General features: G+C 38.5%; 1 protein-coding gene across 4 annotated transcripts in view; it reads right to left on the bottom strand.

Annotated features, from left to right (window-relative positions):
• The window catches only part of Pxb (putative Hedgehog signaling attenuator pxb), a 367940-nt gene that overhangs the window by 107982 nt on the left and 241672 nt on the right, over window positions 1-18286 (bottom strand). The gene's annotated exons all lie outside the window — the stretch shown is intronic.

Here is an 18286-nt window from a genome sequence, read left to right as displayed (position 1 = left end):
TTCTCTTCTTTCTTCTGAATGCGTGTGGCAGACTCCTTTCACGAGGGTGCCGGGCACAAGACCAGGGGTAGAGGAGAGGGGTGAAAAGGAACGTTTCGTCCTCTCTCGATGCGTCGTACGCTAGCGTACGATGGGTTCGGGATGGCTCGGATTTGTAACGCCATACCGATCTTTTCTCGGCCCTTGTGTGAGATGACCTGCTGCCCTTATTCCGATGACTTTTTCATTTGGGTTTTGTTTACATAGGTACTGTTTGTTTGTTTGTTTTTCTTTGTTGTAGTCGAGGGAATTTTTGTTCGCAGTCTAATTGAATTTTTGTACTATAATGTGATTATTCTTAATTATCGAAATTAATTCTTTTAAAGGGTTATTCTTAAAATTCGATAATTATTATGTATTTAAATTCTAGGCAATTCTCTCTTGTAAATTTTGCGCTACATTTTCCTAAACTTGTACATCTTGAATATAATTCATTCATAAATTAAGAAGAATTATATGTATATACTATATAAGAAGATATATATATATACAATAGAATCTTCTTAATTTAATTAATTAATTTAACGAATTATATATACAATATTATAGGATGATAATATGAAATGTGACTAATGAAAATATGACCATTCCTCTTGTGAAGAATAAATACACTAGTTATACATGTATATGTAAATTTGTCATTTTTGAAGAGTTTATATATGTATGTACAATATAAATAATATATTTATATAGGATGTCCTATAAAATTGATGAAAAACCTGCTAATGGCAGATTCTTGAGATCATTTGGAGTCGATTTTTCCTCAGTGAAAATATCGAGTCATAATTTTTTGCAAGTTTTCAATTTTTGTCATTATATATCTTTATAATTAAGCTTTAAATTAAAATTATATTAGAGTAAATTTTATTTGAAATTAACTGAAGAATATAATTTGGTAATTTTTTAACTCCAAAAAGTTTAGTTTGCCAAAAACGTCTTTTTTTTCAACGACTTCGGAAATTATTGATGCTTTGACATTTTCACTGAGGAAAATCTCCAAATAATATCAAGAATCTGCTATTAGTAGGTTTTTCACCTATTACAGGACACCCTGTAAATATAATATATACATATATATATATATATATATGTATATAAACTCTTAAAAAATTTAAATTAAAAATTAACATTATGCAAGAATATTAAGTTTTTATGTATAGCTTTAAAGAGCGATAGACTGTTTGAGTTGGAATTAACTTTCTGTGAGTGTCACGTTTCATGGTCGGATCCAGTTTGGCGGCTCCTTCAAGCCGGAACTATTATTCGAAGGACCAACGTACCTGCTTGCAAAGTGGTGCCCTCTCGACTATGACAGGACTCTCGTACACAAAAGGATATTTCGCGTAGACACATGAATAATAACGTCCTTAGGGCTCGTTTTCCACGCGCATGCATTTGTCGAAAGTCATATGCCACTCATGTTGATTGTTAAGTCTAATGTTGGGGAAGCAGTTAAAATTCTTGTTGTGTATATTGTTTAAAAAAAATTTTAAAAAAATATACTACAATAATACGTATCTTTCCGTTGATGATGCCATCAGTATCATTTTGTGCATTTTTTTACAATAATTATAAAAACAAATTATAAAAAATACAATCCTCTCTATTCTGTAAGACTGTGAGAGAAACGAAAAGAATCGTCTAAACACTATCGGTTTGTCACGAAACACGTCTGAAAATCTCGGAGTCAATTTTACACGCGTACGCTGAGTTCAAAGATGCGTTGTAATTGTCCATTCGCGTGCTGTTCTTTCTTCGTCGCGTGCTCTCTTCGAGGAGGCGGGTTTACGTCTTGCTTGTTCCCCAGCAGTAGTTTCGCGTCGACGAACTTGCACAATGGAAGCAGAGCTGCCGGTAAGAACGACGGAACGTTCCGTCGCCAGATTCTGTAAATAAGAGAGCGGGTATTTCACGACAACGACGACGACGACGACGACGGCGACGACGTTCGCGTCGCCGAAACGACGTCTAACATTAGATGCGAGAATCGAAACGATACGAATACGGTTGAAACAAGGGAAACTCACGTCGACGTAAAAAACAAAAAAAAAAAAAAAAAAAAAAAATGCATTGAACCCGCGAGTCATGTCGCGTCTCGCGAGAATTCTTCTCCAGCAAGGATCGATGGTCGGAAGACGACGATTCCCGCGGGTAGCCTAATCGACCGGCGCGTTTGACGTCCGTCTTCATCCCTTCTCAATCTTTTCCCGTAGGAAAGTTTTTCCACGTACAGATTCCTCCACGAGACTGTAAAAGACCCACCTGACCCGCTAAGTGATATCGATTGCGCCACGTTGCACTTTCGCCGAGTGACCTCCGGTGCATAACGGATCACGTAATCGATAATGATCTTTGGTTGCTGCGATACGCGTTCTAATTGCTATTGCTTCGCAAAATGAATTAAAAAGTAGATATCCATACAGGAAAGTATCTCGCGATCCAAGTGAACTTGTAATCTTGAAAATCACAGGTTGCCGTTGTAATTATTAAACTCTATTTTTCGTTTTCATCACCTTTTTTCATTCAAGATTAAAATATACACATATAATATAAATTTTTTCTCATTTATTGAATACAGGAAATAGTAAACAAAGTAATATATCAATAATTTTATTAATAAAATTATATTGTGCGATTTATGAAAATTATTAAATAGTGAAACATATATATGTGGCAGATTTTTTTTTTTTTTTTCATATACTCTTCGTAGATTAAAAAATTTGGCGCGGGTGAGTTTAAAATAAATGCCCTATCCACTTTAATCGTCGATCTATCCAGATTTATATCTATTCGAATGTCACTATTTTCGCACAGAATCAAACGATTTTGCCGTTTCAAGTACGATACGTTCTTATCGGATCTGCGCTTCGCGTAGGAAGTCGGATTAGATGGACGCAACGTCTTCTTATTGATTTCTTGGGACGGAAATCCGCGGATTTAGGTGCCGGAACTCGCGGGACCGTAATTCGACGTATGTGGGTCATCTGGCTCTCTCGCGAGACTGAGAAGAAGAGCGAAAAGAAGGGGGATATCTCTTCGGACAGAAGATATGCAGCACGCGAAAGGATATCCTCGCACGCGCTCGGGAGACCAGAAACGTGCCCGAGCCTTCGACGCGTCTCGTAATATTACGGAATCCCCTTCTTTCCCCCCCCCTCTTTCCCCCCCCCCGGGGCCCTCTTGTAGAACGTGTCAGAGCAGTACGTGTCAGAATGACCATTACTCTTGTGAAGAATAAGGAGAATTGTGGAGGAAGAATTTTATATCTTCCGCGCCCCACATGACACGATTTTTCATGCTTTTTATTTTTTTCCATTTCTCACAATGGAAAAAGCAATTCTCGCTACGGAATCGCGCGAGATATTTGCGAACGGGTCAAGTGAGTTTATTTTACCGCTTAACTTGTGATTACAATTCGAAGGAATAATACACGTGGCATGAAGAGCGATACGCGAGGAATCGAGAAGTTTCAATTTTTCAAGATCTTTTATTTTTCGCAAAAAAAAGAAGAAAAAAAAAAAAAAAAAAACCCTCGCGAATGTAATTTTGCGAGCTGAACGCAATGCAAAATATAATTTAGCGATCGATTGTACAATAAATACGAGACGTAAGATTGTTATGAAAAATTTCCACAACGGAAATTATCGTTAGAAGCATGTGTCGTATACGCATTTTATAATTGAAGCATAACATAAAGGCAACGACGCAAAACCAAGTTCACGCAATTGTGGGACACGCGATACTATTTAAAAAACAATCCGTCCAACGCGCAATCTATTTGCCTCATCGCGACGTACTTAACACAACAAAATAAATATATCCACGTATGTAAAATTCCTAGGGTGCTTCGTCTTGTACGCGACGAGCATCTCGTCTGTGACGCACGCCATTTCCATAATTATTAGCTCTTATCACGTGACCTACTTCCTCCGCATAATTTTGCAATCTCGGTGCTGTAAATGTTTTTGCGAACAATTTTTCAGAAATGTATTCGTGATGATATATACCAGAAAGCGGATAGCTATATAATACTATATTTGTCCTATTTACGCAGATTATAATTATCCATTTTTGCAATTATTATATTAATAAAATAATATATTTTTTTATTTTTTTTTCTATTTAATTAAATTGTTAAAATTTGTATATTAAAATTACTATTATTAAAATTAATATATCCAAAATTAATTTATTTCAAATTAATTAAGAGAGAGAAAGAGAGATATTTAAAATGCATATATACCAAATAATTAAAAAGATCCCCTATATAAGCAATAATGATTGTCACAGATGTACAAAACCGTATAAGTTTTCTAGGATTAATAACACTTGATTATATTTGAAGAGAAATATATGTTGGATTTTCGTAAGTCATTATTATCTCGTGTCTGCTTCATCACCGGTTCGCAGGGAACTTGAGGGCTCAAACTAAGGATGTCTCCTAGACTTCTTCGACCTAGTAGCTTCGTGTTATTCTATGCGCGCGTTTTCACCCCCACCCCCGGAAAACCCCGGAACAAGCGGCCGTGCCGCGTCGCGACGCTGCGCGGCGCAGAGGGGAAGAGAAAGAGGATCGGCAAAAACGAAGCACCAGGGGTTGCCGGCTGTGTTATACAATCGTAGCGACGCGGTGGATGGAATTAATTAAACGCTACCGTACCTCTCGTTCCCTCGATCCCCCTCGTCCTACCGCGCCATTTCCCATCGCCGCCGCCACCGCTGCCGTCGTTGCTGTATTTACTCGGTGGGCTTTGAGGATCGAATTGCAGACGCCCCGTGAGAGAGGGTCTCGTTGTTTGCTCCTCTCCTCCCTCCCCCATCACCGTTATGACCGTCGGTAGTACCCCTACTTTCCTGGTTCCCAACCCCTTCCCGTTTCGCGGCTGGTATTGCGAAACTACCGACGGATATCCGCAAATACCGCGAACGAGTATTTGGAAGACCTCCGTGCGTTCAGCGGAGGGAGGGGTTAGGGAAAAGAAGAAAAGGAGGACAGAATAGGACGGGACTGTCGAACTACTTGTCCCTTGTTGGCCGGCGGCATTGAAAACTTTGTCAAACGAGGCCGAAGACGGGTACTGGGACGTGAGATTCTTGAAAGGAGGCGAACAGGGGTGGGGACAGAAACGAAGGGGAGGACGCAGAGACGAAGAGATGTATTTACCGAGCAGTTTGGGACTAAATCGCTCCTCTAGAGAAGAGTAAGCTGCGCACACAAAAGAATGGACAATAGTGGACGCAGTGTCAAACGAGCCCGACAGAATGGAGGCAAACTGTTCGAAGAAGTTGACGATTCGCAGAGTTTTGTTACGTTTAATATGTTGAAGAATTATGTTATGTTCGAGGCTTAAATATATTATATAGATACGGATAAATAATGAAAAATTTAAACAACTAGACGATGGACGATTATGTTTGATTTTGACAGAATAAATAAGAAAATATATAGAGAGAGGAGAGGAGGGACATATTTCATAGATTAAATATTGAACGGTTATACTCAATGCACACTGAATGATTAAATTGAACGGACTCAACGAAATCGAACAGGCTAGGGGTATATGACAGGATAGATAGATAAATATGTAAAAAGAGCGAAATAGAGGGTAATATCGATCGCAAATATCGGCGCGTTGGCACGATATCAAGTCGATACTCCCGACTCGTTGTTCTCGAAGACATGTCCGCAGAACATATAGGAACGAGGAGGAGCTTTGTTGGCACATATGAAATATCCTTAGCAAGCGTGCTAAGAATGCCGCAAAGATTGGAAGTTATGCTTTTCTGTTTAATGGATCTGTTCTCCGGCTGGCAACGCGATGAGAAATTTCTTCCAACTTTCGAATTCTCGATCCACAGCTAAATTGCACTGAAAACTTTTGTTTCTCCGACATTCGAAAAATGTATAAGAAGAAATCTGTATCGCGTTGTTGATCGTTTGCCGAAAGTCTGCTTTTATCGCTTTTCCCATGATTTTTATATCAATAATAAAATAAAAGGATAATAAAATATATTACGATATAAATGCGAAGCTTCTAAATTCGCGTATTTTTTTTTTTTTTTTTTTTTTTTCCTGACAACATGATGAATCGGACGAACAATATCTCCGCGACTCAGGAGACTTCTTTTAATTTTTTTTTTCTCGACGCCGATAAACGTATCGTTCTCAAATCTGTCTTCTCAATTTTGTGGACGTGACGATATGTAAATTCCAACGGAATTATCGCCCGCGATATGAAATATTATATCGTTCACCATGCTCGTGTCGTTTACGTTCCAGTCGACATGTTTTCCTCGCTAACGAAGAAATGTCGATAGGCGATAAAAATTCCGTCACCGATAGGCGCGACCGCAGGTGCGGTTGATGAAACGACGGCGAGGCTCGGGCGTTGTTGTCAACCGGAGCTGGTGTCAACGGCGGACGGGACCGGGCCAGCCGACTGCAAATATTACCACGTCGCGTCGCGTCAGATCGCCGCGCCGCCTGTGTATGTATATGTGTGTGTGTGTGTGTGTGTGTGTGTCGACGTTTCCCGAGGGATATCCTCGGACATGTATGCCCGAAAAAGCTCCCACGATGTTCATGAAACCGCGGTCGTCGCGCCTCGGGCGACGTTCGACGGATTCGACATTGGCAAATTCGATCTATCTATTTCGCACACTAGACGCGGAAATACATCGGGATTAGTTCGAAAAATAGTAGCCTTGTTCGGGAATTAGAAGGTTCGTCACCAAACTCGTTGTCCGCTAGTTCAATCGAGAGCGTGTCCTTCATCGATAATCAATGGAGAGCCTGTAGAGAGACCCTTCGAGCTCGTTCCGGCGGTAGAGGGAATCTATGGAAGATCTGTGGAGAATTTTACCCAGAATATAATTTAAGGATCTATAAAAGATGAGATATGCGGAACGGAACGAAAGATCTAAAGTTATGGGAATAATATACGGGAAGAGAGAAATTTAAAATACCAAAAAAATCCTCTGGATAATGATTATTGAAAATTTAGAAAAATAAAAATTTTATAAAAATATATATCTTTTCTGTACAAGTATTATAGAAATAAAAATATTATTAAACTACAATCCAGACTTATAAATGTTTTTTTTTTACCGTGCGTTTTTTTTTTCCGTACAAAAACTTTTGTACGAGAGAAACCACTAAAACCGCATGAAATATTTTATCGAAAGTGATAGGGTGAGACGGTTAAGTGCGATAATTCGAAGGACTAACGCCGAATGGCGGAAAATAATAATACGGGGATAATGGTGACGCTGTTTAGCAATAAGATAATCCCTTCTTTTCTGCGAAGGGAAAAATGCATCGGTGGCGCCTAATGCTTTTGGGCCAAAGCTTTTTTTGGAAACACTCGAGGCGTGCCTTGTTTGTCGACGACCGTTCTCGTAAAGGTGATGCAGCGAATTTCCCGAGTGTTTGTTAAACATCTTCGTTGTCTTGTGTATTATCTTGACGCGAGTATACTTTCCCTAGCACTCTGCAAATCGCACTGTCGAGACTACATCGTTAATGTATTCTATAAGCGAGTGGCCTCTCCAGTCCGAAAAAATAGGACACTTTTTATAAGAAGATTCCCGACTCTATCGAAAATTCGTAAATTTATTATCGTTTTCCGAATCTGTAAATTTTTTGATATGTAAATTTCTGGCCAAATATTGGCCGAATATAATTCGAATTTGTATAAAAAATTTACGTCTCATCTCTTGGATTATTACAATTTTATAACGTCAATTAATCAATTGATGGCACATTCAAATTATGTAATTTATAAATATAATTATTGTTGTAACACGTTAAAAATATTTACATACAAATAAAGCATTTGAAAAAAATTATGCCAATATGAAACTTTCAAATTTTTTAGACAGAGTTTTCTATTTTTATTCGTTCTATAATTCTGATAAAAAGCGGTTACACATAGATTTTTTACATTACCTACGAGCGATGCCGTATTGATGAATAAACACGAGTAATCTTTGATTCCTTCATACGTGTGCTGCAAATTTATCTAATCTATTTACTTTAAAAATAGGTAAATAAGATAAGCCTGTATCTTTCTCGCCGAACGCGTAGCATATCTCGAGCAAACATCACGTATACGTCAAATTTAAAATTCTCTCTAATACTTTTAAGACAAACTTTCTCGAATATAATTATGACATCAATATATGACTTAAATTACACAAAATGCTTTTGAATATATTTACTTTGCAACCTTAAAAATTAATTTTAATGACAAAAAAGTATTACGTCATAAATATTATAGGATATTGTAATATAATTATATATGCCTAATATTTAAACTTGCATCAATCATTAATTAAATTATATGAATAAATTATTGTTTAATCATTTATAATTTATTTCTATTTTTTACTCGAAGCGTTATTTCGCTCTCTTCTCTAAATATAATATACTGCGATTATAAATATTATAATCAAATTTAGAGCAAATACTATTGCAATTTTTCAAGTTACTAGTCACGTTCGTCTAAAATATATAATCTTTATTGGGTGAAAACTGGACGGAAATGTCGACGCGTGTTTCAACACGGCGTACCAAACGAACCACATGTAAATCTCTTTCGATTTATTCAAGCGAGAGCTGTCTGCCTCTCTTTCTTTTTCTACGCTTGGGCCCCCCTCGGTTTTCTTCTTTATCTTCCGGCTTTTTCGGTGCCGGCCGTCGTCGTCGATCGTGTGCTAGATGTGTCGACCCTTCCACCCTCCCGAGAGAATGGAGTTTGCTATAAGGCGAGTTATCAGAGTGTTATCGGTCGACGAACTGCGCGATAACAATAAGTAATCTTTGTGATCGATTTTCTCCATCGCCAATCGAATGACACTTAAAATCAGAATTCTTGATAAAATATCATTGATCGGTTATATAATTACCGTTATAACAAAAAATCCATTTTTTCTCTATATAGAAATATTTATTGATAACTTAAATCAAATTGGAGATTGTTTTAAATTTTAGTAATATTTTTTCATCACATATTTATAATTATGTTCTCAAAAAATAATTATCATATTAATAATTGAATTGGCGTTTATGATATATGTATATTTAATAATTTATCTCTTACACATATATGATGCGAGACATTCAATCAGGAATAAATTAATCCTACAATGCTAAATATAAATTGACTATCTTACTCTGTCTAAATTTATATCTCTAGGGTCGGTCCAAGCTTTCGCCATTGATTAGGCGTTAAAATTAATTCTCGTGCGTCAAGCACATCGACGACGAAAGTCCTTATCGATACACTCGTCGACATTCGATAGACTTGTCGAACACAAATTAAACGATACTTTTTGACCCAGCTGTGTCTCTTCCCCTAGTGTGCCACCACCTTCTCCTCCCCCTCTCCCACCCATCGTGTGTCGCAGGTGTCTATGTATGAGAGAGTCTCGGTTCACTGATTTATGGTGCAAAAAGAAATCGCCGGCGTAGGTGGACGATGATTTATCGTCTGGGAATAAATTGCGGATACCTACACAGCTGCCAGAGGTCGTCACTCCATACACGAGGACAGCACGCAGTTAAAAAGAGAGAGAGAGAGAGAGAGAGAGAACGAGGGGAGGGGGGGGGAGGGGGAGAGACTGGAAAAATCAGGTGGAATTCATAGTTACGATCGACAGTGGCGGCTACGTTACATACACACGTGCACGCTCGCTATACGCAAGCTGGGAGGGAGGGGTGGGGGGGGTGGGGGTGGATATCCAGGTTTATAAATTTCTGAGACTCCCGATGAAACCCCCGAAGCCTTGAAACGCGGGCGGCGGATTTATCGCCGGATCCGTCGCGCACAGCCGCTTTCGCTGAATTCGCTCTTCTCTGTCTACTTTCTCCATTTTGTATTTTTTTCCCCTCTCCCTTTTTCTCGATACTCTCTCACCTTTTTTTTTCCTGCGCGCTACGTATCGCCGGAAACTTAATAAATCGCGAGTTTTTTGTTGCAGCTGCCGCGCCGTGTCGGCCGCGCGACGGTTTAGCAGTTTTATTCGCGCCCTTCGGGAGTAAATACTCCGGGGGTTTGTTTTAACGTCGCGGCTATCTGCGATTCGGCTGTATGTTTGCGCGCGTACCTTCGTTAAGGATGCCTGTTCTTGTTTTATGATCAAGAACGGGGAGGAATTGCGTTACGCTCGTTACGAGGAACGCGTAATCTACTAAAGTTTGTGAATAATCGATACTCTTGATTAAAATAAAACGCGATAAAAAAATTCCGAAAAATATATTAGACACACAGTTATGCTGTACGTATAATAATGGCAAAATAAAAATTGATTCATCATTGTATAATTTAAGATATTTTAAGCGTTGAAAATTATATAACAATAATATAGAAGTTGCATAACGTAAGTAATATGATGGAAATGGAAGAAAATTTAATATTCAATTTTCAAATTTCAATGGAGTGTCAGTCATTGTGCATTTTTTTTTTTTTTTTTTTTTTTTTTTAGAAATCAGGAGTTACTTTTTCTACTTCGTCATTAAAAATTAAAATATAACATGAGGCGACTCAAGTTATCGGAACGTAAATACGCAGGACCGCAGTAATATTTTTCATCCGCAACGGAAATGCTCCGGTATTTTGACCGAGGTTATTTGCAGCTGCATATATTTCGACGATACTATATTCGTCTGCGGTCGCGCAATATTTAAAAGCCAGATTCGGCGGTCTCGGCGGCGAGACGTGTTTTGCGAACGGATGAAAAACAGCGTATTCGCCCGCAGAATCCGCCAACTGTAACTCATTCCGGCGCGCAATATGAAGTGGCCCTTATGACGGGGGTCGGGTATACGAGCGAAAAGGAAAAATGGGGGTGTCCTTTCTCCCGCCTCTATCTTCTGCAGATTTTACCACCGGTACGTGAGTCCGCGTTTCCGTGAAAAAGATACTTGACGTTTCTTCCGCGCGGTTTACCGACGCGTCCAAAATTCTGCGGGCGGTTTCGCTTTGATAAGTCCGCGACAAATGTAGCTGCATGAAAAATCGCTTATTAATGTAACTGATAACAGTACAGAAAGATACCAACGAGATTACGTATCATTCATTCTGCTATATCGATGACTAATCGGACGTAAACTGATTCATATCAGAATTTTATCGACCGGTATAAAATTGATAACAATGAAATATTGAACGTAATGATATCACATGCAATATCACAATTGCCTGAAAAAATCATAAAAATAGTTTTCCAATAAAAAAACATAGGAAAAACTATTACAAACATTCTGATGTCGATCTTTTCGTGTCTTTTTTAATAAAAGAATAAAAGTAAAACTCGGACAAAAATATATTATACTTCCAGACTTATTTTATAAAAAATGCATTATATTATACCATAAAAAATACTAGAGTATTCATCTTTTATAAAACAAGCCAACAACGATGTCTAAAATATTATACCAATCATAGTAATGATCTGTCCCAACCAAAACAACGCGAATGCATACAAATGATGACCTCCAAATCCCTACCTTTCCTCCTTTTCTCTCGCTTCCACTATTTTACATTCATCTCTGTCTATCTTTTTTTGCCCCCTCGCTCGATTGACTTCACGGTGCCGCCAATTAGCCACCCGCGGACTCGGGTGTGACCATAAACGCATAAATCCGTCAGACAGGACTCGTAGAATCCGTCGACGATGCCTCGTGCAAAGATCCAGAATGGTAGATGAGAGCCGCCGCGGGGTGTCGACGCGGGAACAATGTCGCGGAGTTCATCCGCATCTCCTTTTTTTTTTCGGCAGTCCCAGTCCCGCCTCGATCACGAACACGATCTTTCAGAAAGAGTTCACGTACACGGAGACTCTATAGCGTTCCAATATTGCAGTGTCTCGAAGGGACGATCGATCGCCCACCGCGAATGAATGCGATTTTGTCACAGTTTTCTTCTGCTTCCGCCGGTCAGGGATATTTTTTTCGCACGTCTCTCCAATTTTATAAATTGTAGCAAAAAAATATAAAGTGAGAGAGAGAGAGAGAGAGAGAGAGAGAGAGAATAAAAAAGAAAAGGTATAATTTTATGTATTCTTACATTGGATCTACGTTAAAACTTTTATTTATAATAAATTAATATCTTTAGTTAAATATGCGACATTATTGTTGAGCATTGTAAATTATTTAATTGCACTATTTGAAATTTCCTTTTTTTTTTTCGCTCTTTCAGTGATTGAGGTGTCTGTATAATTCTCGACTGCTTCATTTATTACCTCGCTTCCTGTATTTTATCGTGTCCGCTAAGAAGGACGCGCCTTAATTTTCCCCTGGCTGATTCTAGAATCTGGCGTGCCGTTGGCCTATCCATTTCCTAATCCCCCGAAGAAGGGGTAAAGTCGCCGTGTTGTGCTATGTCCCGGGATAAAATGGCCGACGCTCTTAACGTAAAACGCCTCGGTAATTCGAGATTTCCGGCAGCGTTTCGCGCAGCGAGGGAAGCAACGGAAGTTTTCTTCGAATCTCGTGGAAGAGAGGGCCCTGGGGTTTCCGTGAGAAAGTGAGAGAGGAAGACAAATTTCGGGAGTTATGGCGGGACAAGAGGGAGGGGAGGGAGATTATACTTGAGTGAGAGTAACCGGCGGTACATCCTTAATTGAACCATCGTTCTTGCACGCCTAACGCATTCGTGAGCCATCGTTCTCCACGAACCGCGTGCGCACTCGCGTGTTGGCTTATTTGGAAACTTAACAAAGCAGTAAATCCTGCCGGCGGGACTCTTTCGTCCGACGTGATCCACGCACTTTGCCGTCTCGATGTAAACTCACGTCTCGGTCGCTCGCGAAGAAAAAAAGAAAAAAAAAAAAGAAAAAAAAGAAAGCGAGAGAATGAGGTGTTTCCTCGCTTTCTTTCTGCTAGGGTAAATTTATCGAAGTAACTTGAAATCAGCTTGGTTTTAACTTATTGTTAGACCAGTACTTATTTAGATTTCTAATAAAAAAATGTTACAACAAATAATTATATAGTTAATGCAAATGTAGAGTGATAAAGATGAACGTATTTTAAATATTGATTATTAAAAATAATTTTATTTCATTGAAATATTATTTATAATTTTATTCTTCGATAAAGATGCATACAATATATATAGGAACAAATATTTATTTAAAATGTAATAATTAAAATTAGTAATTAAAATAAAAATTTTAAAAATATCAGAAATATTTATTTGAAACAATGTTTGCAAAGCAAAAAATTTTTAACAAAAATAATTAAAAAAGCAAAAAAAATATATATATCTTATTTTTTTAATTATTAGCATTGTGTATTATTTTAAATAATACATTATTTTAATAGTACATTATTTTAAATGAATATTTCTGATATTTTTTTGTAATTTTTATTTTAATTATTACAATTTAAATATTATATTTTCAAAATTAAGTTTATGATTGGTTATGAAATATTCATTGTTAATTAATCGATACAACTGATTATAAAATATCGTATAATAACTATATGTTAATTTATATAGATTTATTCATAGAAATTCAAGAAAAAGATTCAAGAAAAGGTGTCCTTTTCTCGATGTGATCGAAGAGAATAACTGCCTCCAACAAGAATTAAGAGGGACAATGAGATTCATTACACTGCGGCACATCTAAGGTGTGAAGTCTCACATTTGTATGCGTCATTACGTGCACAATAGAATTGCATTACGTGAAAATTTTCTCATCGCATGTCCGCCTTCATAATGTCATGTAATTGTGCAACTTTCGATGGTGGAATCTAATAATGTGATATTAAAATTTTAATTAAAATAATTAAAATATTTTTTATACCACTTTTCTATTAAGAATTAAAATTTATAATAATTTTATGTAAAAATTTAAGTATATACAAAATAATAAATGTAAGAAATAGTCAATATATCAGTTTTTAACAATTCATAAGCATTACGAAAATATTAGTTATTGATCATCAATAAACTGTCATTATTTGAAAAAAAAATTAATAAAATTGAAACTCTGAAAAAACCGATACAACATTTAATCATATTTTTATACGCATTATATATTTTTGTCGTATGAACAAAATGAATAAGATTTTGTCTTCAAGCATCACCGTTATAGACACCGATCACCGTGCCACGAAGAAGAAATCCCTGAAGATCGATCTGGTGCGAGGTACTTCACGCCTCGTCGTGAGTGTAATCGCCGCTCTTAGCGCTTTAATCCCTCGGCACGGCTTCGATCTTCCAGGCTTGGGACTCTCAGCAGGAAGACTTCACGAGCACACTCTACTCGGCCCCTCATCCTTTCCCTCACTTCTCCTTGTCGCTCTTTGTACCTGAATTTAGCTGGAATGTTGTCTTTGATAGTGACCGATGATCACCATTTGCACTTTCAATGAGATGGGAGAGAAGGAAGTGTGCGGGATATTCCAAAAAAAGAAGTGTCACATGTCAGCTTGCAAAAAATGTGTTCGTTCCGAGAAAAAAATTTTCGAAAGATGATTGAAAAAAATTTTTTCTTGTAATAAAATAATATTTTAATATCGAAAACAGTTTCTCTCGATTTTTTTCTTCTCTTTTACTTTCAACCTATTAATCGATTCTCCACATAAACCTCTATTCTTATGTTCTCTATTCATACACTATTATAAAAAAAAATTTTTTTTCCCCTTTTATTCTCTCGAGTCTCAAGTCCATCTTTTGGAACCCCGTTTTCCGCGCTTCGCCCTGCTGTTTGGCCAGTAATCGCCGCTTTATAATCTGGCCCGCTTTAGGAGACGTCAGTTGGCACGCGAGTCCCCGGGGCAGCCCGTGTGTTGTGCGTCGACACGGGTCGATCCTCCTCGTTCACTCGGATTGCTTGGGAATCGGAGGGATGATATCTGAATTATCTTTCCCGGTGTTTTGGGCCGAGGTGGTCCGTTAAAACGCTGAACGTTCGAAAGGCTGGGGGTGGGCTGAAGAGAGGGAAGAAGGACGAAGGAGCAGTTGGGTGAGATGCAGGAATAATTGGCGGTCAGGTATGCCGTTCGGTCGAACCGCTTCCACGTATATCCCCTTCGACGTAACTTTTTTTTAAGGCGAAAATAACGATTGCAATGAACGTGTAACACGAAATTTTTTGTTACGCAAATAAACAGTTTTTTTCCAAATGAACATAAAAATCACGCGATCGCATACACGGTGTAATGCATTGAAAGCAATTTCGCCAAAATGAGATCTGCATTTCCATTTAGATCGTACTCTGAAAAGCCATTTGTATTCCAATTTCTTCACGCTGAAACAAATGTATTTTCCTCATTCAAACAAATTGCTCTCTACGCATAGTTAGAGTATTAGGAAATTTACGGTACACCTTGTAGATACACAGAAAATGTTGTTATAGGCGGGTATTAAGTTGTAGTTTGCGCCACAAAATCGCACACGGGGCCAAGTACTGTACACTTCCCTTGTCGAGTATCTTCCGGGCTTTTGTGTATTTGCATAAACAGAAATTCATCGCGAGGGTCCACGATGGAGCCCGCGAGTGCAAACATCGCGGAGTGCATTTAGGGTGGCAGGGTCAGTCTACAAACACGTTCCCGAAAGCACGAGGGTCCATATGAACACGCGGATAAAGCCGCCCTATGGAAAATCCTCGACAAACTGTCACCGCGACTCGTCCTTCGTTTCAAGGGACGGGAAAAAAATCGAAGGCACCTGGCAGCTTAAAAACTGGCGAAAACGATCGATAATAGTCTACCGATGCATCGAACGAATGCGACAAACGGTATTACACGAAGAAAAAAAAAAAAAAAAAATGCAAAGCGACTACTACGAAGGATTTGTCGTCGGATTGACCGACATGATTTGTGCATACGCACATGTATAATGCCGACCATTAATTCCGATGTGAAGCGCTTAAATTTGTCTCGTAGCTATTTAATTCCAACATCGGTCCCTTTCGGATTCTTCGATGTCACGATGTTCGCGGTATAAAATCACACAGGGTCTCTTGGCCTCATTCGTAGACTCTAAGCCGTTTGATTCTGGTATTTCCAGATGCGTCTAAATACTAAATCCGTCCGCCACGTCGGATTTCCACTTCTTCGGATTCCGTTGGGAAACGCGCGGGTCAAAGAATTATTAAAGCGTCACAGTGATTAATTATGTCGAGATTAAATGGATTAGCGGCGAGGATCGGAATTAAGGGAGCGCGAGTATGCCCTTTGGGAGAGAGCGCGCGAGCGCGCACGAGAGAGGGTAGATTGAGCGGTCTTCATTACCTGCCGTCCGCTCATTATACTCTCAGTTTGAATTCTCTTGCCTTTCCCAAGCTGCCGTCACCTTCTGCTACGTTGGTCTCTAGTTTCCCGCGACCGCGAATAATTTTGTGGTTCTTTCACAGCTAGACCTCTCTCGAGGGATACTTGTTAGATGTTACTAACTAGATGAAGATTTTTTTGTAAGGTAGAAAAACAACACAAAAAAAAGAAAAAAAAAAAAAAAAAAGAAAAAGAATGAAAGAACGCTTGACGATGGTCCAGACTTTTGATTAGAATGCGGAATAGTTACTTGATAATATCACAACGGTGAGAGGGAGAGAGAAAGAGAGAAGTCAGAGCTTAGTTATTAATGGCATAAAATATTAGTTGGATAAACTTGCAAACCTCTCTCAAAGTTCCATTAATCATGGCGCTAGACGATGATTAATACAATTCAGCTACTATTTGAAGAAAATATGTTGAAAACCAATTAAAAGCTAAATAATATAAATAAACTAAAAAAAATAAATGTGTGTGGAAAATTATATGAGTTATTTATTCCCGGCAATTACTCGTCTGTATATTAATCACGATAGCCCTAATGAAACGTAATTCGTACGAGCGATATTTTATCATTTAATCCGCGCCTCGGATTACACAGACCGATTAATAACGCGATTACGATCGCGCAGTTCAAGCTGCGACGATATTTCATCGTTTGATCCTGCAACTGCCCCGCGTGGAATATAATCGGGGCTCCATTACGACTCCTAACCGGTCGTGTGGATGGACAGGCAAGGTGTTGTGTAGCGCCGCCGCATGTAATCATCACGGCGGCAGCGAGCTAACAGGTATAAAGCCGCTCGTTGGTGTTCGTCATGTCCTGAGATAGCTTCCAGCTCTCGAGAACGAGTGTCCGCGAAATTCTCCGCGGCGGCCTGGTTCGCCACGAAGGATCCTCTCGTGAGAGAAAGAGAGAGAGAGAAAATTGTTGGTTGGTCGGGAATGGAGCACACCTGACCAAAGAGAAACGACAGACAGACTTGTACCTGCTGGAACAAAGGTTTAGCTAACTGTCGGGGCCGCCGCCGCCGCCGCCGTTGGAAGCTGAAACGCACACATGTGTACAGGCGCGTGTACGACACGCACACAGGTAGCTGGTGTAGACGTGATCACTGTCCCTTTTCTTGGCGTCTCTATTAGTCGAATGACGCGGCTGTGGGCTCGGCCCGGTTTTTCTTGGAAACGTTATCGTTTATGGGAAGCGGAATGTCTCTCATTTTGGATACTTTGACGTATAGAGAAAGGGTTATATCTGCGATGAAAGGAGAAGGAGGGAGAGAGGGCAAGATATCGATTCCGGAGACGTTGTAAGGACACCCGAGCTGGAAAAGATCCTCGCGTGCAGCCAGTCCCAGAATTGAAGCCAGAGACTCGTCGGACGATCCCGAATCCGAGACGCAACTCGAGTCGTTCCTCGAAGCGTTGGGCCGTTTCGCTTCTGTGAATTCCCGAAAGTCGAGAGAGCACAAGTCAGAGGAAACGTATAGACATCTTAATATTAAGAAATTTCGGAATCGTGTGAAACATCTTTTATTAAAATATTTTTTATAACATCTTTTATAAAATTAGAAGATATAATTAAAGGAAATAAAAGAGAAGAAAAAAAATCGAAACCTTAATAATTATATAAAAAATTGTGTGATATTTTAAAGATTTATAATGTATACGTAAGAATTGTATGTGTAAAAATATTGCAAATAAGTATTTCTTCTCGTACAAAAACTTCTCATACAACCTTCCATCAAATTTTTAAGTTATGTAAGATTTTATTTAATAGAGTATTTAAAAGAAAGGAGCGAAAGTTATTTAGTTATTATTTTATATTTATTTTTTATATCCAGATTATATATATATTTATTTATTATATTACATTATGTAATTTTAGCTTTATGATAGCAGAAAGAATTTTATTGACGTTTATATATTTTATTTTTCATTTTTACGGTACTTTCATTACAT

The sequence above is a fragment of the Anoplolepis gracilipes genome, chromosome 5, assembly GCF_047496725.1.
Source record: "Anoplolepis gracilipes chromosome 5, ASM4749672v1, whole genome shotgun sequence".
Taxonomy (NCBI): domain Eukaryota; kingdom Metazoa; phylum Arthropoda; class Insecta; order Hymenoptera; family Formicidae; genus Anoplolepis; species Anoplolepis gracilipes.
Note: the sequence above shows the minus strand (reverse complement) of the source record. Positions and strands in the feature narration are given on the sequence as shown.